The sequence below is a fragment of the Myotis yumanensis genome, unplaced genomic scaffold (genome assembly GCF_028538775.1).
Source record: "Myotis yumanensis isolate MYYU_CA2020_CCGP unplaced genomic scaffold, mMyoYum1.0.hap1 SCAF_21, whole genome shotgun sequence".
Taxonomy (NCBI): Eukaryota; Metazoa; Chordata; class Mammalia; order Chiroptera; family Vespertilionidae; genus Myotis; species Myotis yumanensis.
The window spans coordinates 18,447,949-18,473,656 of NW_027223772.1; the positions used below are offsets into that span (position 1 = coordinate 18,447,949).

At 48.5% G+C, this 25,708-nt stretch overlaps 1 pseudogene; it reads left to right on the forward strand.

The window, feature by feature from the left end:
- The first annotated feature begins 12,389 nt into the window (after positions 1-12,389).
- Positions 12,390-13,906, forward strand: LOC138998992 (52 kDa repressor of the inhibitor of the protein kinase pseudogene; annotated as a pseudogene).
- The last annotated feature ends 11,802 nt before the right edge of the window (positions 13,907-25,708 follow it).

Sequence of the window (25,708 nt, forward strand, 5' to 3'; positions counted from 1 at the left end):
GTTTAGGGCGGGTCACATATCTTTGTACTAGTGAATGACAAGAGGTAAATAGTCACTTCCCTTTTTTCCAGTGCCCTTGGGGCACAAACCAGAGTCCCAGGGAAGAGACCACAAATTTCCTCATTGTTACTGTTATCATGTTAATTTTTGACCACTCACTATCATTTTACAGCTCACCAACCCCCAGCCTTCTCCCCTTTGCTTTCTCCCACCTCCCTCATCTATCATCACTGGATTTCATGGAAACCCACTGTTCAATATCAGGAAAGAGTGTAGAACAGTGTTTGAAACCACTTACAAGTCTCATCCTTGGATGGTGATTTATAAAAATAGGTCAAAGACATGCTTGTGGACTTTGGGCTTTGCTGTGCTGTGTATCTATGCAGAGGCCGGGTGATTTTAAACTCCTATGTGATGACTTAAGTTTATACATTACCCCTGGTCTGGCCCCCGGATTTTGTTATCTAGGCCTTGGAAAGGCCTCCTCCCTGCCTTGAAAGGAATAGATTTTTAATTCATTGAGATTCTGCTTCCCGGCAGTAGCCGAAAGTCTGGTTCAAATAAACTCATCACAGAAATTATTTACAGGTTTGAGTGTTTCTCAGGTTAATGGTATGAAACTCCAAGAAAACACACACACACCACACACACCACACACACACACACATACACACACACACACACACACACACATACATACAAGTTTTTCAAGTGTACAACTCAACAAAACATCACCTGAATACAGCGCCGAAAGTATAAAGCCTCTTTCTTTCACCATTTTCCTCCCCCACACAACCCCCCCGGTTTTTTTCTCTTTGGGTTTCTTTTGTGTTCTCCCCTTCCACTACCACCCACCACCCCAAATCTATTATTTTCAACATAGGGACTGGGCATTTCTAAGGCATACAAACAAAGCGACAAAGCCAGGAAGCCATAGAGGCAATAAACGCTAACATGGACCACATCTGCCACTGCCTATGTATATATATATATATATATTCACAAGAAAGCCCAAAGACAACAAGCAGGTGGGTGTGGGGAACATTGGTGCAATGTAATGTGGTTGTGGATTTTAGCGTGACTCACCTTATGAATGACAAAAAAGTGTTGGGGCAGAGCGGGAGCACACTGTAGTATGTGTTTGAAGTGAGGTAAATCTGGATGAGGCCTTGTCCATGAAATGTACAAAATCAATCAATTTGGCCCTGGACCGGTGGCTCATTGGTGAGAGCTTCTTCCCTTATGCCACTGTTTGTGGGTTCAATCCCCAATCAGGGCACAGACAGGAAGCAACAGAGCCCTGGCTGGTGTGGCTCAGTTGGTTGAGCATCATCTCGTGCATTGAAAGGTCACCGATTCCTTTGCAGGTTGGGGCACATGCCCAGATTTCAGATTCATTTCCCAGCTGGAGTATGTATTGGAGGCAACCGATAGGTATTTCTCTCTCTCTCTCTCTCTCTCTCTCTCTCTCTTTCTCTCTCTCTCTCTCCTTCCCTTTCCCCCGCCTTTCCTAAAATCAATAACACACACACACACACACACACACACACACGCACACACATATTTGTTCCTGTTAATCCTCACCCGAGGATATTTTTCCATTGATTTTTAGGGAGAGTGGAGGAGACAGGGCAAGACAGAGGGAAACATCGATGTGAGAGAAAAACTTCAATTGGTTGCCTGCGACCAGGGCAAGGGCCCAAAGAACCTGCCACCAAGGTCCATGACCTTGGCTGGAATCGGACCTGGGACCCTTTGGTCCACAGGCTGGCCACTGCTCAATACACTGAACCAAACAGGCTACGGGAAGTATATATATATACATATATATGCTGTACCCAGGCACGCATTGGTGTGGCTCAGTCTGGTTAAATGGAAAAGAAAGAAAAGAGGAAGCACACGTTTCTAATACGCTTAATTTCACAATGCCTGTGGGTATGCAACATTTTGTGTTGTTCCATTGTCTGTGCAGATATAGAGATTGTCTGGTTTGCCAACTCTAGAACACGCAACATCTCATTGTCCATGTGAGAAACAATCCGCATCCAGATCTAAACCGCACAATTCTAAAGATTGGCCCTGAGCTTTGTTGATGGTGATTGCAAACGCCAATCGAATCGGGAATTGCAATCTCTTAAATTGAAATGGCATATCTGTTGGAATCATAGGAATGCGAGGAATGAGGACATCTTCACCTTAAAAGGTCCTGTCAAGATTGTTGCTTCTATGACACTGCTCACTAATTTTTTTACTGCAAGCCGAGTGCCTGTCAAAGCTTGGGCTGGTTGACATTTCGCAACATGGTAATTGGCACACCGATTTTCAATTGCAGTGTGTGCGGTTGCATCCCTGGCAGATCGAGTGAATTCAAAAATTCTGTTGGATAATTAACCGCTTCATCTGCTTCCACAACAGTGTCGATGGACTTGTATGTGACTGCCTCGCTTTGAATGTTAGACTGAATGATATTGTTAAGTCCATAGATGTCTTTGTTCTTGGCCGCAAGAATAGCTCGTTCACTCAGACAATCGTGATTCTTACAATCGGTTTGAATATTGGGAAATACTTTTTCAACCAATTCCTCTTTTGACGTCACTAAATTGCAGAAATGACGAGGCAATGCAATTCGTCCTGAGGTAAGATCAACCGGCACCTTTCCGTTCCCAATTCCCAGCAATTGATGTGAGAATATCTCAGCTGATGGATCGTTTTGCAGCTGGACATGCATATTAGTGGTTAATTTTATCTGAAATTTATAATTGTAAACAGAAACATTGAAATGGAATCGTAAAATATTTAGTATAGCGTGTGTTGCTTTTACGTCCAACAGATGGCTCTGCTTTTCAAAATAAGCATGTTTTTACCTGTCACAGGTGTGACATCTATATAATAGTAGGTATATAGGTATATAGAAACACGCGAGTATTGGAATGCAACGTTGTGCCAAAATTTCAAAGCAATCGGTGAAGAACTTTCCGAGATTTAAGATTTTGAACAAACAAACATTTGCATTTTTACTTATATATATTTAAAAGCTACCGACGAATGAACAAACAACTTCTCTTTCTCCTTCCCTCTTCCTCCCCCCTCCTCTCCTCCCTTCCACTCTCTCTTTTTTTCCCCACTCTCTCAAAAACAAACAAACAAACAAAAAAATTAGCCCTAGCTGGTTTGGCTCAGTGGATAGAGCCAAAAGGTCCCAGTTTTGATTCCTGTCAAGGGCACATGCCCAGGATTCGGGCTCGATCCCCAGTACGGGGTGTGTAGGAGGCAGCCAATCCATGATCCTCTCTTATCGTGGATGTTTCAATCTCTCCCTCTCCCTTCCTCTCTGAAATCAATAAAAAATATATATTTTAAAGAACACATCAAGCCCTAGCCAGTTTGGCTCAGCGGATAGAGCATCAGCCTGCGGACTGAAGGGTCTCGGGTTCCATTCTGGCCAAGGGCACATGCTCGGGTTGCAGGCTCAATCCCCACAAGGGGGCGTGCAAGAGGCAGCCGATCCATGTTCCTCTCTCATCATGGATGTTTCAGTCTCTCTACCTCTCCCCTCCTCTCTAAAATCAACAAAGAAATACATTTTAAAAAAATACCTCAGGAATCAGTGTAGAGCAGTGTTTGGCAACACTTGGGAATCACTGCTAAAGAGCAATACACTGTAGAACAGTATTTGACACCACTTGGGATTCACTTCTAAAAGGCTGGAAACTTGCCGAAACCGGTTTGGCTCAGTGGATAGAGCGTCCTGCAGACTCAAGGGTCCCAGGTTCGATTCCAGTCAAGGGCATGTACCTGGGTTTCGGGCACATCCCCAGTGGGAGATGTGCAGGAGGCAGTTGATTGATGTTTCTCTCTCATAGATGTTTCTAACTCTCTATCTCTCTCCCTGCCTCTCTGTAAAAATGCAATAAAAAATATTTTTTAAAAAATAAAAATAAAAGGCTGGAAACTATATGAAAGTGTTCAAAAGCACTTTGAAATCACTGATCAACATCACAAACTGTGCAGAACAGCGTGTGGCAAAACTTGGGAATCACTGCTAAAGTGCAGTCAGTACACTGACAAATGGTAGGAAACGGTGCAAAAGTGTTTGAAAACACTTGGAAGTCACTGGTAGCATTCTAAGATGCCAGAGAGGAAAATGTCACCAAGGCCAAAATCTTACCTCCACCTTCTTAGGGTTTGTGGAGGAGGCGGCCCTGAAAAATTCACCTGACACACGGGGAGGTGGGGCGGGGCAGGGAGACATGAGGGCAACGTTTTCTTTCCCTCAAGTGTCTGATGTGACAAGGGGAGCGCTCCTAAGGAGACCGTGGAAGAGCCGCATCCACGCTTTTTCATACTGGGTTGAAAATAGAGGGGCGATTGTGGGCAAGCTACTTAGTAGGTGGGGAGGCAAAAGGATAGATGAGGGAGGCCCGTTCCTACAGATTCCTCTGCCTCTCAGTTGGCTTCCTGCCTAAAGTGCAAAAAACGAGTCCCCGTGTGTGCTCGTCGTCGTCTCTCCCCCCACTCCCACCCCCTCAATCTTTATGTCCAGTTGGAGTCTTTTTTGCTATCTGGCCAAATTGGAATATTGTCTCTGGCTAGCCTGAGCAGCTGCAGTGGCGGCATAGTCACTTCAGGAAGAAAAGGAGAATATCGGGTTGGTTCCAGGCACGGTATTTTGCCAGAGGCGGGGGCGGGGGGGTCGAGGGACAGGAGTCAGTCGCTGAGCGGCCCCCAACGTATTTCTAAGACAGTGAGCGACTCTGGTAAGGGCATGTGGTAGGAGGAGAGCAGCTGGAGTTCTGTTTGTTGGCTGGGGGCTTGCAGGGGATGGGGAGGGCCTGGGGTCCGTTTGCTCCTTTGTTGATGTCATTTTCTTTCTTACTTTATTTCTTTCTTTCTCTTTTTTTAAAACAAAGGTGAAGAACTCTTCGGTGGAGGTATTTCTGCAAGAAAGTGTGGCAGGACAGGACATGGGGGTATGCGGGCCAGGCCAGTCCATTGACCAGAAAACGCAAAGGATCTGTAGTGGCTCTGACTAGTGCCCTTCCTTTAAGAAACAGGAAGACAGGGGAGTTTCTCTCGGGGTCCCTCCCTCTCCCCTCACCCCCCACCCCCGAAACACACACACACACACACACACACACACACACACACTCACACTCACACACAGTGACACCCAAGTAGCAAGAGGTTTCCAGAATGAACTGAATTCCAGGGCCTAGCCAGGCGGCCACCCCGCAGCAGGGAAAGACCATATAAAAACGGCCGCCAGGTGGCACGCAAACCCAGCGAGAATGTCAGTGGGGCGGCTCCGGGGCCATGGGCCCTGGCCCGGCCTGGTGGGAGCCCCGCCGCCCACTGTGTGTGTGTTTGGGGGGAGGCGAGGGGCAGGGGGCAAGGGTGGCCGATCTCCTCCCCACGCCCACCTCTCCAGTGGGACCGTGTCGCCCGGGCCCCTGGCGGGCGGCGGGGCGGAGCTCCACCACCTGGGGTTTGCCCAGGAAGGCCCCGTGCATGCGCACGAGCGCATGCACACAGGGCCTGGCAGCTGAAGGGGGACTGAAAAGTTTTTTTGGGGGGTGGGGCCTGACAGAGGACAGAGAGGAGGTACCCAGAACACTTTTTGCGGGCCCAGGACCTTTAAAACCTCAAGGGGGGGTGGGGAGGCGGGGAGGGGGTGTGTGTGTCACAAACGACTCTGAAGACCTAAAGGCAGTGAGTATTCACGGGGCAACAACGGAGGAATCATTTCCTCTGTTTCCTTTCAGTTATTTTTTTTTTTTTGGAATTGAATTTATTGGGGGACACATTGGTGAATAAAATGAAATGAAATGCAATAGGATACAATGAAAGGCCTGGCCTTGCAAACTCAGACACCTCAAGTGACCACCCAGGATGTTCTGAATTTAAAAACAAAAAAAACAAAAAAAAACTTTTTAAAGTAGAAAGCAGTGTATAGTGAGTGGGCAGTCACGCCCTAGGTCAGGTATCTCCCCTGAGAGAGATCACCTTTGAACTTACTGGCATCTGAGCCTATTGTCTTTCTATGCCTCTAGGTCCTAGAGTCTAGGATCACATGTCTTTGGAGTAGTGAATGTCCCGGTAACTAGTCACTTTCCTTTTCCCAGTGCCCTCAGGGCACAGCCCAGGGTCCTGGGGTAGAGACCACAAATTCCCTCATTGCTACTGTTGTATATTTTTTTAAAAGGTAGGGAAGAATGAATAAACAAATGGAAAAACAATTCTCTCTCTCTCTCTCTCTCTCCCCCCCCCTCCCTTTCACTCTCTCTTTAAACAACAACAACAACAACAAAAAAAAACGGCCCTAGCCAGTTTGGCTCAGTGGATAGAGCATCAGCCTGTGGGCCGTGAAGCGTCCCGGGTTCGATTCCAGTCAAGGGCACATGCCTGGGTTGCGGGCTCGATCCCCAGTGTGGGGTGTGCAGGAGGAAGCTGACCGGTGATTCTCTCTCTCTCTCTCTCTCTCTCTCATCTTGGATGTTCTAGCGCTCTCTTCCTCTCCCTTCCTCTCTGAAATCAATAAAGATATATTTTTTTAAAAAAACACACAACCACAAATGTATTATTCCACCTTTATGTAGTAAAAAGTGTGCTTGGACGATGTTTTGTATTTCCTGTTATTAAAACAGTGAACTTAAAAGTTGGGGGGGAGATGGGGAGGAGAATAAAAGGGAAGGGTTGACCTTAGCTGTTTCAAAAGGGTGGTTGCCAAGTCACTGGAGCTAAAATAGCGGCTGCCTAAACTCCCTTTTAAAAAATATATATATATTTTTATTGATTTCAGAGAGGAAGGGAGAGGGGGAGAGAGAGCTAGAAACATCCACGATGAGAGAATATCATGGCTTGGCTGTCTCTTGCACGCCCCCTTCTGGAGATGGAGCCCACAACCCGGACCCTTCGGTCCACCGCCTGGAAACAGATTCTCAACATATTGAGATAACGCTCCATAGAATGGAAGATGTGTGTGTGTGTGTGTGTGTGTGTGTGTGTGTGTGTGTGTGTTTTAACCTTGTTGTATACATGACAAGCAAAAGAGGAGATGTAGGTGGGTTACATGAACTCCGTTGGTGATAGATGAGGGAGGCGAAAGAAAGCAAAGCGGGGTGGGGAGGGGAGGGAAACCTCTGGGATTGGATAAAAATTAAAGTAAAATGATAGACCCATACTTCTTCATACTTCTCTTACTTAGGTTGGCGTAGGAAAGTTAATGGCCAGCAATTTACTCAATAACAATGAGGGGATTTAAAAAGGAAAATTACACCCTAGCTGGTTTGGCTCAGCAGAGATAGAGTGTCGGCCTGCATGCTAAAGGGTCCCAGGTTCGATTCGGGCCAAGGGCACATGCCCGGGTTGCGGGCTGGATCCCCAGAGCCCCCCATCCCCCAGTAGGGGGTATGCAGGAGGCAGTTTACCCATGATTCTCTGTCATCATTGATCTCTCTCTCTCTCTCTCTCTTCCTCTTTGAAATCAATAAAAGCACAAAAAAAAAGCTCTGACCAGTTTTGCTCAGTGGATAGAGCGTCAGCCTGTGGACTCAAGGGTCCCGGGTTTGATTCCAGTCAAGGGCATGTACCTTGGTTGCAGACACATCCCCAGTGAGGGGTATGCAGGAGGCAGCTGATGGATGTTTCTCTCTCATCGATGTTTCTAACTCTCTATCCCTCTCCCTTCCTCTCTGTAAAAAATCAATAAAATATACATTTTAAAAAATAATAATAATAAATTTTTTAAAAAAAGAAAAACTGACCTTTGTCAGGGAAGGTAGCGGCCTAGGACGTGACTACTCACCATCACTGTTTGTTAAACTTTTAATTTCCATCCATGGATGGATGGATGGATGGATGGATGTGTCCTCCCTCCCTTCCCCCTCCCCTCCCTCCCTCCCCCCCCCCCCCCCCCGCACACCCGCCCGCTCACCCGCTTTCCACGGGAAATCGTCAGTCTCATATCACACATTCACTGGTGAATTCACTCGCTGCCTCCTTGCTCCCTGTGAGAAAGAGGAAGGAAAATGGACAAACCTGAAAGAGCCCCACAGGCGGCAACTGTGAACCAAGTGCACGCAAATGTGTGCGTGTGTGGCATTTGTCAACAACGTAAGAAATCCTCCAACCTGTGCAGAATTTCTGTGAGTGTCTTTGAGCCAAACTGTCCAAAAATGTCGCACGCACCCCTGGAAGTGCTATCTCAGCGAACGGTTGGAGAGGATGTTCCCAAGAATGGCAATGTCGCCCCCCCCCCCCCCCCGCTTATTTTATACACTCCAATCCAAAGAGGAGTGGGTTACATGAAATCCACTGGTGACATTTGAGGAACATGGGAGAAAGCAAAGTGGGCAAACCTCTGGGATTGGATGCAAAGTAAAATGATGGACACAGACTTCTTTTACCGAGGTGGGTGGGTGTAGGATAGCTCATATAGTCAATCATGAACTCAGTCATCGTGATGAGGTTTGTGATATTCACAGAGCCGTGCCTGTGATTCCAGGGCTCCAGAAAAGATGGAAAATCCCCTTGACATTTCAAAGATGTGTGATTGTGGATGCAAGAAAGAAAGCGACAGACAGGATCAGTCCAAGTAAAGATGGACCTCTGTCGGGGAAGATGCCAGCCTAGGACAGGATCACCCACTCCAAACTGACGTTAGCCTTGTAAGGCCACCATGCATGGTCTCCCCTCAGCTTTTCAAGTTTAGTACAGTATGTGGTACTTTTCACCACCACCAGAACCAGCACCAGCACCACCACCACCACCACCACCCCCAATCCTACCACCACCACCACACACACACACACACACACACACACACACACACACACACAGAGTCCTCTCATGGGGCGAACAAATCCTGATTCTAAAGTCGTGATCCTGACCCCGTGAGTTGTATTAAAAATCAAGCTAAAGGAGTGGGAATGTAAACTGTAGGCTTATCAAAGGTTCAAAGGAGGTCTGTGTTTACCACCATTGAAAGAAAACAAACCAAGAAAGAGATCAAGGGTGGGTCAAAACACCCTCTCTGGGACTGGGAGGGAGAGAGTTCCTGTATCTGTCCAAGAGGGTCATCTGCAGTGTGAAAAGCCAGGGTTCAGCAACAGGGGATATTTTCTTCCTCTCAGGGATCATGAAAAGCATCCATGACAGTAAGGGGGTGGGTTTAGGGTGGCTGCTGTCATTGAAAAGGCAAGGCAAGCAGGGTGAGCTCAATTCTGGTCAAGGGCTCATGCCTGCCCAGGTCACGTGCTCGAGCCCCACTAGGGGGCATGCAGGAGCTGGCCAATCCATAATTCTCTCTTATGGATGATTTTTCTATCTCTCTGCCTCCCTCTCCCCTCCTCTCTGAAATCAACAAAAAATACATCTTTAAAAAAAAAAGAAGTATGTGTCTATCATTTTACTTTTTTTAAAAAATATTTTTATTGATTTCAGAGAGGAAGGGAGAGAGAAAGAGAGATAGAAACACCAATGATGAGAGAGAATCGTGGATTGGCTGTCTCCTGCATGTCCCCCACTGGGGATCGAGCCCTTCATCCATGCACATGCCCTTGACCGGAATCAAACCAGGGAAGCTTCAGTCCCCAGGCTGACGCTCGATCCACTGAGCCTACAAGCCAGGGCTATCATTTCACTTTTTATCCAATCCCAGAGGTTTCCTCCCCCCCCTCCCCCGCCACTCCCCACCGCACTCCACCCCACCTTTGCCTCCCTCCCTCCCTCCTTCCCTCCCTGATCTATCACCAGTGGATTTTCTGTAACCGGCTTTAATCTCCTCCTTGGATTGTCACGTATAAAACAAAGTCACACCCCTGCCGGTTTTGGTCAGTGGGTAGAGCATCAGCCTGGGGAACGAAGGGGTCCTGGGTTCGATTACAGTCCAGGGAGCAGGCCCGGGTTGGGGGCTCAATCCCCAGTAGGAGGTGTGCAGGGGGCAGCCGACCTGGTGATTCTCTCTCTCTCATCATGGGTGATTCTCTCTCTCTCTCTCTCTCTCTACCTCCCTCCCTCTCCCTTCCTCTCTGAAATCTATGAAGATATGTTGGGAGCCATTATAAATCACATATACATCTCCAGCTTACAACAAGAGGTTTCTGGCTCCTCCAAGCCAACTCCCGGTTTGGCCTGGAGTTAAAAGTTAACCTTGCGATTTAGCCTGGAGTTAAATAACATACCCTCACCCTAAGCACAAAGCAAGCTACATCTCTGCTGATAAGCTGTGACATTCCAAAGCCTGTTTCATCCTTAACGACTTCCTTTGCCCGCCCCCTCCTCTAGAAACAGTATAAATACCACTCCCTGTAAAGAATAAAACTGAGGCTTGATCAGAACTTTGTCTTGCCTCCATTTCTTCGCGTCTCCTATCCTCTCATTCCTTTGCAGGATTTGGTGCGGTGTACCCACGAAGCGTGCCCTGCAGGTCGGGGCAAAGATATATTAAAAAACACACACATACACAGACACACACAATGACAACAACAACACAAAGGTATTATTCCACCTCCATGGAGTAATAAGTATACTTGTACAATATTTTGTACTTGTATTTCGTGCTATTAAAACATGGACGTTAAAATGGGGGATTTGGAGCGGCGGTGAGAGGATAAAAGGAAGGGATTGACCTTTGCCATTTCAAAATGGCAGCTGCCGCCCTAACTGGTTTGGCTCAGTGGATAGAGCTTTGGCCTGGGGACTGAAGGGTCCCGAGTTCAATTCCGGTCAAGGGCATATACCTTGGTTGTGGGCACATCCCCAGTAGGGGGTGTGCAGGAGGCAGCTGATTGAGGTTTCTCTCTCTTTGATGTTTCTAATTCTCTATCCCTCTTCCTTCCACTCTGTAAAAAAATCAATAAAATATATATTTTTAAAAATGGCGGCTGCCAAGTCACTGGAGCCAAAATGGCGGCTGCCTCCTTGCACGCCGCCCCCCCTACCCCCCCCCGCCGCCCGCCCCACTGGGGATGGAGCCCACACCACAGGCAGTTGCCCTTCTCTGGACTCGAACCCAGGACCCTTCCGTCAGCAGGACGACTCTCTATCCTCTGAGACAAATCAGTTACGGCTAAAACTCCCTACTTTGACAGAAAGGATGACTCCTTTATTCCCACACAACTGTGGATGACGAAAGGGGCCACATGCTAACCCCACGAGCTCAGGGAAGGGCTGCGTGGCGGTCTTGCAAACTGAAAGGCCTAAAGCGACCACAAGTCTAGTCTGAAGGGAGACTGTTACTAAGAGCAGTTGTGGTGACTGGTCGCGTCTGAGGCCGGAGTCTTCCCTGACAAGGTCAGTGTTTACCTTAACTGAACCTATGGTCCTTTTGCATCTAACACAACGTAACTCTGAAATGTCAGGGGAACTTGTAACATCCTGCCGTCCCTGCCCCGGCCCGCCCCGCCTCCACCCCCTTCCCCTCCCCCCACCCCACCCCACCCACACAAGCAAATGCGCCTGGGGGCTCTGCAGGACAGAGACCATAAATTCCTTCATTGCTATTGTTATCATGTGTATTGTTGCCCCTTAGCTATCTATCCTGCACTCACCTCAGGAAAAGAAGTAGGTGAGGCCCTGGCCAGTTTGGCTCAGTGGGTGGAGCCAAAGTCAGCCTGCGGTGGACCTTCGGGTCCCGGGTTCGATTTTGGGTCCCTGGCGCATGCCCGCCCGGGTCATGGGCTCGAGCCCCACTAGGGGTCGTGCAGGAGGCGGCCAATCCAAGATTCTTTCTCATCGATGAGGTTTCTATCTCTCTCCCATCCTCTCTGAAATCAATAAAAATATATTTTACAAAAAAGAAATATGTGTCTATCATTTTACTTTTTATCCAATCCCAGAGGTTCCCCCACTCCCCATCCCCACCCCCACCCCCACCCCCTTTGCTTTCTCCCACCTCCCTCCCTCCCACCCTCCCTCCCTCCCTCCCTCCCTCCCTCCCTCATCTATCACCAGTGGATTGTCTGTAACCCACTTACATCTCCTCCTTGGATTGTCATGTATAAAACAAAGTGCCACCCAGGCCTGTTTTGGTCAGTGGGTACAGCATCGGCCTGGGGACCCGAAGGGTCCGGGGTTCCATTTTAGTCAAGGGCGCAGGCCCGGGTCACGGGCTTGATCCCCAGTAGGGGGTGTGCAGGAGGCAGCCGATGGGTGATTCTCTCTCATGGTAGATGCTTCTATGGCTCTCTCTCCCTCTCCCTTCCTCTCTGAAATCAATGAAGATATATTTTAAAAAGCCACACAAATGTATTATTGCACTTCCATGTAGTGAAAAGCATACTTGTATAATGTTTTGTACTTGCATTTTGTGTTATTAAGACAGTGATGGGCATGGGGGGGAGGGGAGTGCTGGACCGGCCCCAGGTGGAGGGGGTGGGGCACCAGTGAAGATGCCAAACTCCTGGGGGCGGGGGGTGGGGGCGGCACCGGCGGACTGCATGGGGAAGAGCATGGAGTCAGATTTGGCCTTCTTCAGGTTCCCGAGGGATCCGGCCAGATGCCAGAAGTGGGTGGGAAATTGTAGGAGAGCAAACTTAGAAGATAAAACACCTGAACAACTCAATAAACATTATTGATGATGTGCCAAACACTCTGAGACCTCTATGATCTGTAGAACTAGTCCTTATAGGACAGTTCTTCTAGATAATGTAATACCAACAATAGGTGATCTTACCAGTCATTTGAACAATCCACATAGTAGACATAGAAAACGAATAAAAGAATTGAGCGAAGATGAAATCAGGACATGGAAACAGGAAAAAAAATTGACGAAACTTCTGAACAGGAACAAAAACAAACATAGAGCGATCAACAACAGCCTTGCTCAGAACTCCAATACAGAAGGGGGTGAAGAACAAGATGAAGACACTTTACCTTTAACCCTTGAAGAGAAAGTAAACAAAAGAATACTTTAAAATCTTTATTTGCAGTTTTGATTCTTATGGGAAAACAAAAGATACCTCTAGATCAGCGGTTCTCAACCTGTGGGTCGAGACCCCTCTGGGGGTCGAACGATCCTCTCACAGGGGTCGCCTAAGTCCATCGGAAAACACATGTATAATTGCATATTGTTTTTTTGTGATTAATCACTATGCTTTCATTATGTTCAATCTGTAACAATGAAATTGGGGTTCACCACAACATGAGGAACTGTATTAAGGGGTCGCGACATTAGGAAGGTTGAGAACCACTGCTCTAGATGGACATGAAGCTGATGAAATCCCAGAAGGCCTCTTCACTCCCGATAACTTTCAGGCAGGCAGGCAGGCAGGCAGGCAGGCACTGTCGGAGTGCCCGATAAATTCTGGTGAAGAGGTTCTCTCTGCGAAAGCCCTTTGAGACCACAGCAGTCAACGGACCGTCCTGTTCAAAAGTACAAGCAGAAGCAGATGCTAGAGATCCGTGAGAGCCGCATTCGGGGAAGGAACGCTCAGGGGAGTGAGAGACTGTCCCTTCTTTTCCATGGCCCCCGAAAGAGGGACGGACGCACGCACGCCCGCACGTAGTGGACACAGCAGGGGAAGAGCACCTACCCGCATTGGTGAGGTTTGCTGACGAAGCTCGTGACCTGAGAGAGGAATCTGTGGGTTTCCTGCCTTCTGAAGCCGCTGCTGAAATTTTGGCTATGACATTTCCCACGACGAGACCAGAGAAGTGGGGATTACGCATGGAATATTGTCGTGGCCAGGCTTACATTGTGTCCAGTGGCTTTCCTTCCAAAACGAAAGTTGTTGCTTCTAGACTTTTGGAGAAACATCCCTCCCTAAGCTGTCTACACACTCTGCTCTTCCCTGTGCCTGAAGTCCGTGGTCGGCCAGATCGGTGCCTGTCACGGGAGTGTCTGTTGCGTTTGGAACAATGGAGGAAGTTTGATCTTTTTTCCATCCGTCACCACAACCGCTTTTAAAGCTTGACAGTGTCGTTTCTGTCCTCTTCCAGAACAATGAAGAAAGCGGGAAAGAACTGAAGGAAATTTGCCATTCTCAGCGGGCGGGCAGGCACGATGCTTTTGAAATTGTAGTGGAGCTCCTGCAAGCGCTTGTTTTCTGTGTAGGGGGTATACATGAGGACACACATCGTAGATGGGAAAACTGTATATCAGGCCGAGCATTCGCACTCTGCAGTGCAGCAACAGATTTTGATTTCGTGGTTAGCATTGTTGTTCTTAAAAACGTTCTACCTTTCACAGGAGCCTCTGGGAAAAATCTCCAGGGTCAGACCTCTGATGTCTTCTCTGCAGCCAGTAGCTCGACTGCAGGCGCTGCATTCACTACATGAAGGGATGGAAGATATTGAAGTTTATTGTGAATTTTGGTTTGAGGAAGCCACCAATTTGGCAACCACACTTGCTATTCTGATGAAGCTCCCTGGGAAGCTCCGCAGAGCTCAGCAAGGGAACCTGGAGTCTCAGCTGACTTCCGAGAGGTGCTATAAAGAGCCTCTAAGCATCACAACAGTAGAACACATTGTTCAGGAACTGAAAGAGATAGTCTCAGAACAGTACCCCGAAGCTCTTCAATGCTGATCTCTGGTCCCCTCTGTCACGGGACGGCTCAAATTCAATACTCAGGAGGAGCACCAGGCTGACATGTATGGCAGCGACTTACCCAATCCCTATGTAGCACTCTCAGCTGAGCTGCATTGTTGGAGAATCAAGTGGAAACCCAAAGGAAAAGATATAGAGCTTCCATCCACCATGGCCCCCACCACCTGCCAGACATCACGTTTTTTCCTCATGTTTATACATTGTTAAAGGTCCTACAAATTCTCCCTGTGATGAAGGTTGAGAACGAACGCTATGAAAACGGTTGAAAGCGTCTCAAAGCACACCCGAGGAACACTTTGACGGGGCAAAGGTCAAGTAGCTTAGCTTTGCTTAACATGCATTTCGATGTGAAACATGATTTGGATGTAACGGTGGACACATACATCAAAGTCTACACAACTAAGTCAGAGCTTCCTACAGATAATTCCGAAAGTGTAGGAAATACCCGAGGGACTTTTAAAATGCGTTCTCTCTTATATTTGATATTGAAAAAACTCTGAGAAATTTGAAAGGAAACAGAGAAAAGCTGTAAGATATAGTTGGGTCACTTAATCACTGGATCTCTTGAATAGAGTAGCCACTGATCCTCTGCTTAAATGGCCCCGGTGTGAACTCTCATGCTTTGGAGAACTAACTGTTGTTCTTCCAGAAGGCGGCAGGCATCATCGGAAGCGCCACGTTGCACTTCTGCGTGATCTCTGCTGATGGCACTTTGGGCTTGTTTTAGTGAGGTCATTGCAGACATCACATTCATTGTCACAGTTGTTGGGCATTGAGTTATTAGTTCTTTGAAGAAATAAATTTTGAAAAGGTGTGGGAGGAATCTGTTTCATAAAATTGTGCAATGAAGCTCACGACTAACCTCTGACTAGCAGGAGTTTTAAGTGTGTTACGAGACATCTGTAACCAACAGTGAAACGACCAGCTAGTGAAAGAAACATGAGCTTTCCCGACAAGGATTTCGGTGTGGATTTTTGTCTTTATTCAATGATCTTAAACAAATGACTGTGAAACATTGAAGAAAGAACCCTCCATCCTTACACCCACATCTGGGTGTCGCTGTTTACATTCCTTCGTTGAGCCTATATCCTCATAAGCTTTTTAGCAAGAATATGTGGCACACTTCCGTTTCACGGTCAAGACAGGATCAGAGGCCATGGATCCTGACAGCAGATAGGTCTGTTTCATGCATCTTTTTCCGTGGTTACATCTACTGCCAATTTATAAGCAAAACCTGGACAACCGACAAGAATTCGTTTTGTAGTTGGTCTAGGAATACAGAAAACATCGCTGTCATTTTCGGTGAAGAAAGTCAATTTTGTACAGTCTATGTCAACATAAATAAAATGTGAATTTGTTTAACGGAAAAACAAAACTGCGAAATTAAAACAGGGGGTTGGGGGTGGGAGGGGGAGGCGGGGTGGAGAGGATAAGAGGGAGGGGTTGACCTTTGCCATTTCAAAATGGTGGCTGCCAAGTCCCTGGAGCCAAAAGGGAAGCTGCCTAAACTCCCTTCTTTGACAGAAAGGATGACTCCTTTATTCCCACACAACTGTGGACTACGAAAGGGGCCACATGCTAACCAGACGACCTCAGCAGAAGGCCTGCCTGGTGGTCTTGCAAACCGAGAGGCCTAAAGCCACCGCAGGGATGGTCTGAAGGGAGACTGTTACTGAGAGCAGTAGTGGTGGGTAGTCCTGTCTTACCTAGGCCGGAGTCTTCCCAGACCAGGTCAGTGTTTACCTTAGCATCTAAGACACAACATACCTATGCTATAAAATGTCAGAGGAACTTGTAACATCCCGCCGTTCCTGCCCCGCGCCCTTCCCCCACCCCCACACACACACACAAGCAACTGCACCTGGGGGCTCTGCAGGACAGACCATAAATTCCTTCATTGCTATTGTTATCACGTGTATTGTTGCCTGTTAACTATCTATCCTGCACCCACCTCAGGAATAGAAGTAGGTGTGGCCCTGGCCAGTTTGGCTCAGTGGGTAGAGCTGAGGTCAGCCTGCGGCGGACCTTAAGGTCCCGGGTTCGATTTTGGGTCCCGGGCGCATGCCTGCACGCCCGGGTCACAGGCTCCAGCCCCACTAGGGGGCGTGCAGGAGGCGGCCTATCCAAGATTCTCTCTCATTGATGAGGTTTCTCTTTCCCTCCCTCTCCCTTCCTCTCTGTAAAACATCAATAAAATAAATAAAAAGAAGTGTGTGTCTATCATTTCACTTTTTATTCAATCCCAGAGGTCCCCCCCCGACCCCACTTTGGTACCTCCATCGCTTTCTCCCTCCTTCATCTATCACCAGTGGATTTCCTGTAACCCACTTATGTCTCCTCCTTGAATTGGATTGTTACGTATTGAACAAAGTGCCGCCTTGGCAAGGTTTTGGTCAGTGGGTAGAGCATCAGCCTGGGGACCGAAGGGGTCCTGGGTTAGATTACAGTCAAGGGCGCAGGCCCGGTTGTGGGCTCGATCCCCAGGAGCGGGTGTGCAGGAAGCAGCGGACGGGTGATCCTCTGTCATCCTGGACGTTTCTATCGCTCTCTCCCTCTCCCTTCCTCTCAGAAATCAATAAAAAATGTATTAAATAATAATTTAGAAAAAAAGAATGAATTAAACAAAGTGAAAAATAGCCATTCTCTGGAGCATTGTCCAAACCCCTTTCGGTTCTGCTTCCCGGCAAGTGTGGACAGTTTGACTCAACCAGTGATGCCAACTTGGTTGTTGGTTTTTGTGGGGTGGTTTTTTGTTTTTTTTTTTTTAGGAGGGTCACGTGTATGTAGACTTCAATGAGCCAGAGACTGAACCAAAAGGGGAGAATGATGATTTTTATTTTTTTTAATGTATTTTATTTATTTTTTTTACAAAGAGGAAGGGAGAGGGATAGAGAGTTAGAAACATCGATGAGAGAGAAACATTGATCAGCTGCCTCCTGCACACCTCCTACTGGGGATGTGCCCACAAACAAGGTACATGCCCTTGACCGGAATCCAACCTGAGACCTTTTAGTCAGCAGGCAGATGCTCTATCCACTGAGCCAAACCAGTTAGGGCTCCATAAGCTAGAATATTCAGAACACTTCTGTTTCATGGTCAAGACAGGATCAGAGGCCATAGATCCTGACAACAGATCGGTCTGTTTCATTCTGTCTTTTTCCGTGGATACATCTACTGCCGCGTCTCGATTTATAAGCGAAACCTAGACAACCTACAAGAATGCGTTTTGTAGTTTATCTAGGAAGAATACAGAAAACAGCTGTTACTTTTGGTGAAGAAAGTCAATTTCGTACAGTTTATTTCAACATAAATGAAATGTGAATTTGTTTAAAAGAGAAAGAAAGCAGCGAAATTAAAACCCGGGTGTGTGTGTGGGGGGGGGGGGGAGGGATGGGAGGGGGAGGCGGGGTGGAGAGGATAAGAGGGAGGGGTTGACCTTTGCCATTTCAAAATGACGGCTGCCAAGTCCCTGAAGCCAAAATGGAGGCTGCCTAAGCTCCCTTCTTTGACAGAAAGGATGACGCCTTTATTCCCACACAACTGTGGACAAAAGGGACCACATGCCAACCCGACCAGCTCAGGGGAAGGCCTGCCTGGCGGTCTTGCAAACTGAAAGGCCTAAAGCGACCGCAGTGATGGTCTGAAGGGAGACTGTAACTAAGAGCACTTGTGGTGGGTAGTCGGGTCCTAGGCCTGAGTCTTCCCTGACCAGGTCAGCGTTTACCTTAACTGAACCTATGGTCCTTTTGCATCTAAGACAACATACCTCTGAAATATCAGAGGAACTTGTAGCATTAGCCCCCCCTACTCTCCCCCCTCCCCCCACCCCCCACACAAGCAAATGCCCCTGGGCGCCCTGCAGGAAAGAGACCATAAATTCCTTCATTGTTATTGTTATCATGTGTATTGTTGCCTGTTAACTATCTATCCTGCACCCATCTCAGGAAAAGAAGTAGGTGTGGCCCTGGCCGGTTTGGCCCATTGTGTAGAGCCGATGTCAGACTGTGGCGGACCTTAAGGTCTCGGGTTTGATTTGGGGCCAGGGAGCATGCCTGCCCTGGTCAAGGGCTCGAGCCCCACTATGGGGTGTGCAAGAGGCCTCCCATCCCCGATTCTCCCTCATCAATGATGTTTCTCTCTCCCTCCCTCTCTGCAATCAATAAAAATATATATTTTTAAAAAGAAGTATGCATCTATCATTTTGCTTTATATCCAATCCCAGAGGTGTACCCCCACTCCCCAACCCACCCCCCCTTTCCTCCCTCCCTCATCTATCACCAGTGGATTTCCTGTAACCCATGTATGTCTCCTCCTTGGATTGGATTGTCACGTATAAAACAAAGTAACACCCCAGCCGGTTTTGGTCAGTGGGTTGAGCATTGGCCTGGAGACGGAAGGGTCCCGGGTTCGATTTCAGTCAAGGGCGCAGGCCCGGTTGTGGGCTCGATCCCCAGTAGCGGGTGTTTCTATCGCTTTCTCCCTCTCCCTTCCTCTCAGAAATCAATAAAAATGTATTAAATAATAATTTAGAGAAAGAATGAATAAAACACAGTGAAAAACAGCCATTCTCCGGAGCATTGTCCCAAACCCTTGCGGTTCTGCTTCCCGGAAAGTGTGAACAGTTTGGCTGAAGTAAACTCATGAAAGTTTTCTATGGGTTTGCATGTTTTTCCGTGAACACGACGTATACACCTGCTGGTTTCTGAGGGCGAGGCAACAGAATCTGTCCATGAGGTCTGCTGTGAAACGGTAGAGGCGTCTGTTTCTGCTGTCAGAAGCCAGGTCACCCTTAGAAAGAGTGTAGAAAACAACAACAACAAAAGACAGAAATTGGATTTACAAAGAGAAAACACACAGAAGCGAACCGAGAGATGCTCCAAGGACTGTGAGAGGGAATCTCCCCTTCTCCTCACTCATACCACTTTTGGAAAAATGGCAATGATCCTAAGAGGTGAAGGTACTGAAGCTCTCGGAGACGCCGACCGACCGGCCGGGACTACTTTACCCGTTCTTAACCCTACCCAAACAAGTCTCCCTCTCCCTGGGAGTCAAGCTTGTGTGCCCACAGCGGTAGGTAAGGTTACCCCACCGACCGACCGACAGATGACTGTTTTAAAATCAGAATCTGTCCCCTTTCAATGAGGGCATGGGACAGGGGCAACCTATATTTTCCTGCTCAAATCGTCCCCAGTTCACCTGATAGGGACTCAGAGGTTTGTCTCTGTCTGTCTGTCTGTCTGCATGTCTGTCTTTAAGCCAGTGACGCCAACATATGTTGGTTGTTGGTTTTTGTGGGGTTTTATTAGAAGGGTCATGTGTATGTAGACTTCGATGAGCCAGAGACTGAACCAACAGGGGAGAATGTGATGGTTATTATTTTTTAAAATATACTTTATTTATTTATTTATTTTTTTTTATAGAGAGGAAGGGAGAGGGATAGAGAGTTGGAAACATCGATGAGAGAGAGAAACATCCATCAGCTGCCTCCTGCACACTCCCTACTGGGGATGTGTCCGAAACCAAGGTACATGCCCTTGACCGGAATTGAACCTGGGACCCTTGAGTCCACAGGCTGACGCTCTATCCCAGTGATGGCGAACCTATGACACAATTCATTTTTTTTGGTTAATTTTTTCTTTGTTAAATGGCACTTAAATATATAAAATGAATATCAGAAATATAAGTCTTTGTTTTACCATGGTTGCAAATATCAAAAAATTTCTATATGTGACAGGGCACCAGAGTTAAGTTAGGGTTTTTCAAAATGCTGGCATGCCGATCTCAAAAGGTTAGCCATCGCTGCTCTATCCACTGAGCCAAACCGGTTAGGGCAAGAATGACGATTTTTAAAAAGGGAACATCCTGAGAGGAATCTCATCTGGAGATGGACTAAACGTATGTCTGTTTGCCAACAGTCCTTTCTCCATGATGAACTTCCACACAGAGCCCGAGCGACCCGATTCATGGTGGACCCTCCCCGCTCAGAATGGCCCCAAGCAGTCCCAGAGGCTGGCAGAGACGCCTCTCACTCTCGGCTCGGCTCGCTACCCATGTGTCTCCATAGATGGGGAACTGGGCCGAGGTACCTTGAAAGTCCCCTTTTGGGGGGTACATACTCACCAACACTTGGGAGAAATTAGACTCAGGGGGTCCCTCCATCCAAGAAAAAAAAAAGGCCAATCTTCTTTGTCAACCTAGCCTGCACCACCACCACCACCACCACCACCACCACCCGCCACTAGAAAGCGGACGAGGGAGAGGTTTGGCCAGTTCCTGGCACCCCTGAGTTGAATGCTACCCACCTTGCCTGCAGCTAGACCTGTTTTGGAATGTTAGGGGCCAGCCCCCATCTTTCCAGGCCCCTGTGGGCACCACCAGCTTCCTGGTTATCCTTATCATTTTTTGGGGGGGTGGGAGGGAGGGGGGATGTAAAGTACTTTATTGCTGAGGATCCCAAGAGCTTCAAGGCCACTGTCTAGGGGCTAGCAGTGAAATCCCCTACCCTGCTGAGGTTTTTGTGAGCAGAGAAGGCTTGGACTTGAGCATTTCAGCCCCATGGAAGTCATGGAAGTGTGGTTGAGGGTGAGGGGAGGTAGGTAGGAAGAGGCACAAGGTGTGCTGGGGGGAGCAGACTGTGCTTGTCTCCCCAACTCTGAGCTCAGTGCATTAACTGACAGTCACCATGGGAGCCTGGAATGGGCCATGGTGGAAGTATTTACACCACAGAAATTGCCCAGATGCTACATTCAAGGACTCGCCCTGCCCAGAGAACTGGTTTACCAGGGCACTAGGAGCATGCCGCACCTCCTGAGCTGGTTCTGAGTCCACCGCAAGCCTGGCTGCTGTGACAAGCTGCCACTCCCCCATGTGGGGCAGTGCCATCTCCCAGGACCTGGACAGAACACAGGTGGGCTGGACAAAGGGGATCTGACCTGGGGATCCCATCCCTGCCTGGATCCTGCCCTGGCTTGGCCTCCTCAGCCTGTCTGTTCACTGAGAGCTTCAGCCCCGGACTGAAGTGGTGTCCGCCGAAAGGCAGCTCGGAGCTGAGGATAAAAGCCTTTTGCTCAGTGGCTCCCAGCAGGCAAGAGGGCCACGTGTAGCCACTCAGAGGTAATGAGGGCTTGATCACCCAGGGCTGACCAAAGGCACCTGTGGGGGCTGAGATGAAAGGACTGGCTTCAGGAGCGGGGGTCTGACTGATTCACTGCAGGTCCTGGGAACCAGGCTGTGGGAAGAGTGGAGAGCCGGGCGCACACCTGTGTGCAGAACCAGGACAGGAGAGCCCAGCTCCCAGATGAGGCAGGGAAATGACCGGCCAGGGTGGAACAGCACCTCTTAGCAGGCAGGAGGGTCGCCCCCACAGACACAGATTTCCGCTGGGCCCACAGGGACCTTGGGGCTCAAATACACTCACAGGAAGCAACTCAGCTTTCCCCCTGCCTGCGTGATTCCCCCGCCCCCGGCCCCTCCCAGCCCCAGGCCCAGAGTCTCAGAAGCCCCTGACCTGAGGGCTGAGAGGAAGGGAGCTGGGGCCGGGGATGGGGAGTAGGGGGTGGGGTATGGAGCAAGCGGGAGGGGAGGAGGTCAGGGCGATTCATTCCAATGGATCTCACTCCAGGGCTTCATTCAAATGCAGAAAGCTCTCCTGTGAACTCAGGGCCTAGGACCTCCCTCGCCTCAGGCTTCTCCGAGTCCCCCCCACCCTCAGGCCCAGCTCATCAACTTCAGGGAGGGATGTTGTTTGAGAAACCAGCCCAGCCTGTCCGGGTGGAAAAGAGTGCCCTCTATCTGCTAACCCAGGAACCAGCCCTCACCCGTTTGGGAATCCCGCTAGGGGGGGTGGAGAGCGAGAGGGAGGGGTTTGAGGGGCATGAGTCCAGGGTCCAAGGCGAAGGTCAACAGTAGATCTCGGCATCTCAGATCCCCTAGGAGGAGAGACATAGGTGGGAGTGGAGCAATTAGGGTCGCGGGAGGCCTGGTGAGGGATGATTTGACTCAATAACCCCGGATCACCAGACGGGCCAGCACACTCTGCTCCAGTTGCCGATTTTGATCATCCATCCCTCCACCCCCATCCCCCACCACACACACTGCTCCAAGTGTGCCACTCAGGACAGACACCCTTTTATCATTCATCTTTAACTTCCCCGTGGATGGATGGATGGATGGATGGATGGATGTGTGAACATCAAAAAAGATTCACATCTGTGGAGAATGTCTGTGAGTTCATTTGAGGCAATTGCCAGGAAGCAGATTCTCAACATATTGGGATAACACTCTGTAGAATGGAGGGTGTGTGTGTGTGTGTTTTAACCTTGTTGTATACATGTCAAGCAAAAGAGGAGATGTAAGTGGGTTACATGAACTCCGTTGGTGATAGATGAGGGAGGCCAGAGAAGGCAAGGGGGGGGGGGGCAAGAAACCTCTGGGATTGGATAAAAATGAAAATAAAATGACAGACACATACTTCTCTTACTTAGGTTGGCGTAGGATAGGTAACAGTCAGCAATGTACTCAATAAAAATGAGGGGATTTAAAAAGGAAAATTACACCCTAGCCGGTTTGGGTCAGGGGAGATAGAGCGTCGGCCTGCAGACTAAAGGGTCCCAGGTTCGATTCAGGTCAAGGGCACATGCACGGGTTGCGGGATGGATCCCCGACGCCCCCCCCCCCCCCCCTTCCAGGAGGGGGTGTGCAGGAAGCAGTGGATCCATGATTTTTTTAATCATTGATCTCTCTCTCTCTCTCTCTCTCTCTCTATCTCTCTCTTTTTCCCCCCATCCTTGAAATCAATAAAAAAACTATAAAAAGAAAGATTGACCTTTGTCAGGGATGGTAGCAGCCTAGGACGTGACTACTCACCATCACTTTTTGTTTGTTAAACTTTTAATTTCCGTCCATGGATGGATGGATGGATGGATTGATGGATGGATGGATGTATGAGTGGGTGGATGGATGTGTCTTCCCTCCCTCCCTCCCTCCCTCTGCCCACCCGTCCGCTCACCCACTTTCCACGGGAAATCCTCAGTCTCATGTCACACACTCACTGGTGATTACACTCGCTGCCTCCTTCCTCCCTTTGAAAAAAGAGGAAGGAAAATGGACAAACCTGAAAGAGCCCCACAGGTAGCAACTGTGAACCAAGTGCATGCACATGTGTGAGTGTGTGGCATTTTTCAACAACGTAAGAAATCCTCCAACCTGTGCAGAATTTCTGTGAGTGTCTTTCAGCCAAACTGTCCAGAAATGTCGCTCGTACGCCAAGAAGCTCAATCTCAAGGGTGGGAGATGATGTTCCAAAGAATGGCAATGTCACCCCCCTTATTTTATACCCTCTAATCCAAGGAGGAGACCGTACATGGGTTACATGAAATCCACTGGTGACATTTTAGGGAGGCGGAAGAAAGCAAAGCGGGCAGTCCCCCCCCCACCCCCCCCCCCCCCACACACACACATGAGTTCTCTCATTGAGCGAACCAACCGTGACCTGACCCCGGGAGTTGTATTAAAAAATCAAGCTAAAGGAGTATGAATGTAAACTGTAGGCTTATCAAAGGTTCAAAGGAGGTCTGTGTTTACCACCATTGAAAGAAAACAAACCAAGAAAGAGATCAAGGGTGGGTCAAAACACCCTCTCTGGGACTGGGAGGGAGAGAGTTCCTGCATCTGTCCAAGAGGGTCATCTGCAGTGTGAAAAGCCAGGGTTCAGCAACAGGGGATATTTTCTTCCTCTCAGGGATCATGAAAAGCATCCATGACAGTAAGGGGGTGGGTATGGGGTGGGTGCTGTCATTGAAAAGGCTAGGTGAGCAGGGAGAGCTATGCCATTTACAGGCATACCCTATCCACTTTTCCTTTCACAGCATTTACACAATGACTTAATGTTTAGTTTTGAATGGCATTACTTCTTGAGTCTCCTCCTCATTGTTTCCAAGTCTTTGGTTGATACTCAGGTGTAGGACAAATGTATGTATGTATGTATGTATGTATGTATACTGTGTGTGAGCCCCAGGATGGACAGAATCTGGGGGGGTGGCAAGTGGAATAGACTGGAATGGAGTGGAGGAGAGGGGGAGCAAGAGGAAGGGAGAGAGTTGGAGGGAGGCATGAGGGAAGCTGGGGAAGAGAGGATGCCAAGGGACCTCGTTAGTTAATGTCACCGGGCATGGCTCTTATTCTGAGTTTTTTGTTTGTTTTCCTCGAATGCCACCTATGCAGAAAACAACCTGTGTGAAGTTCAACTAAGGTCACCCACACAAGAATAAAAACTACCCATTGACTGCAAGGCTCTGTATTAGGTCGCCCGCTGCTTGCACTTGGCAGAAACTCAAATCTGAGGCAAGGGGAAGAGCGGGGAAGCTGGAGTAGAAGAGGGAGAGGTGTGTCCCCTCCCCCTTGGAACCAAGTTTAGGGGGTATGAGGGCCAAAAAAATAGAATAAAATAAAAAGAAAAAAAAAGGAAGGAAGGAGGGGGGGGAGAGAGAGAGAGAGAGAGAGAGAAGAAAGAAAGAAAAAGAAAGAAAGAAAGAAAGAAAGAAAGAAAGAAAGAAAGAAAGAAAGAAAGAAAGAGAAAGAAAGAAAGAGAAAGAAAGAAAGAGAGAGAAAGAGGAAGGTCCTCGGTTCATTCCTGACTATGACTTTCTGGGGCATGGCATGGCAGGGCATGGCACGGCACGGCACACCCGGTCGGTCGCCGCCAGTGGTGTGGTTGGTGGTCTCCAGCCAGAAACTCCTCTGTGGTCCACTTCAGTCCACTTAATACCTTTCCTGGCTGGGGAGAGTTCCTATGGATCACAAGGACAAACCCAAAGGAGGACAAAGTTCAGAATGCCTAATTCACGCCTGCCCATTTCTACCCGACAAAGCCGTCCATAGTGTCCAAGTGACTTGACGTGCATTTTTCATGTCTGCGAAAGAAGTTTCCATTTGAGGTACAGGTACTGCTTTGTGTTATTTATCATGGATGTTCCTCCATCCAAAGTGCTAGTATGGCGATCCACTGCCTTCCATTCACGCCCCTCTGTCTGCCGACTGCGCAAGCGCTGTCCCTGATTTGGCTCCGCCCTGTGACGACAACAAACCAACCAGGCCCTCTGGCCGACCTCGCTTTGAGGCTTATAAAAGCGGTCACCAGGAAGGTGGCGCATGACAAGGACAGGT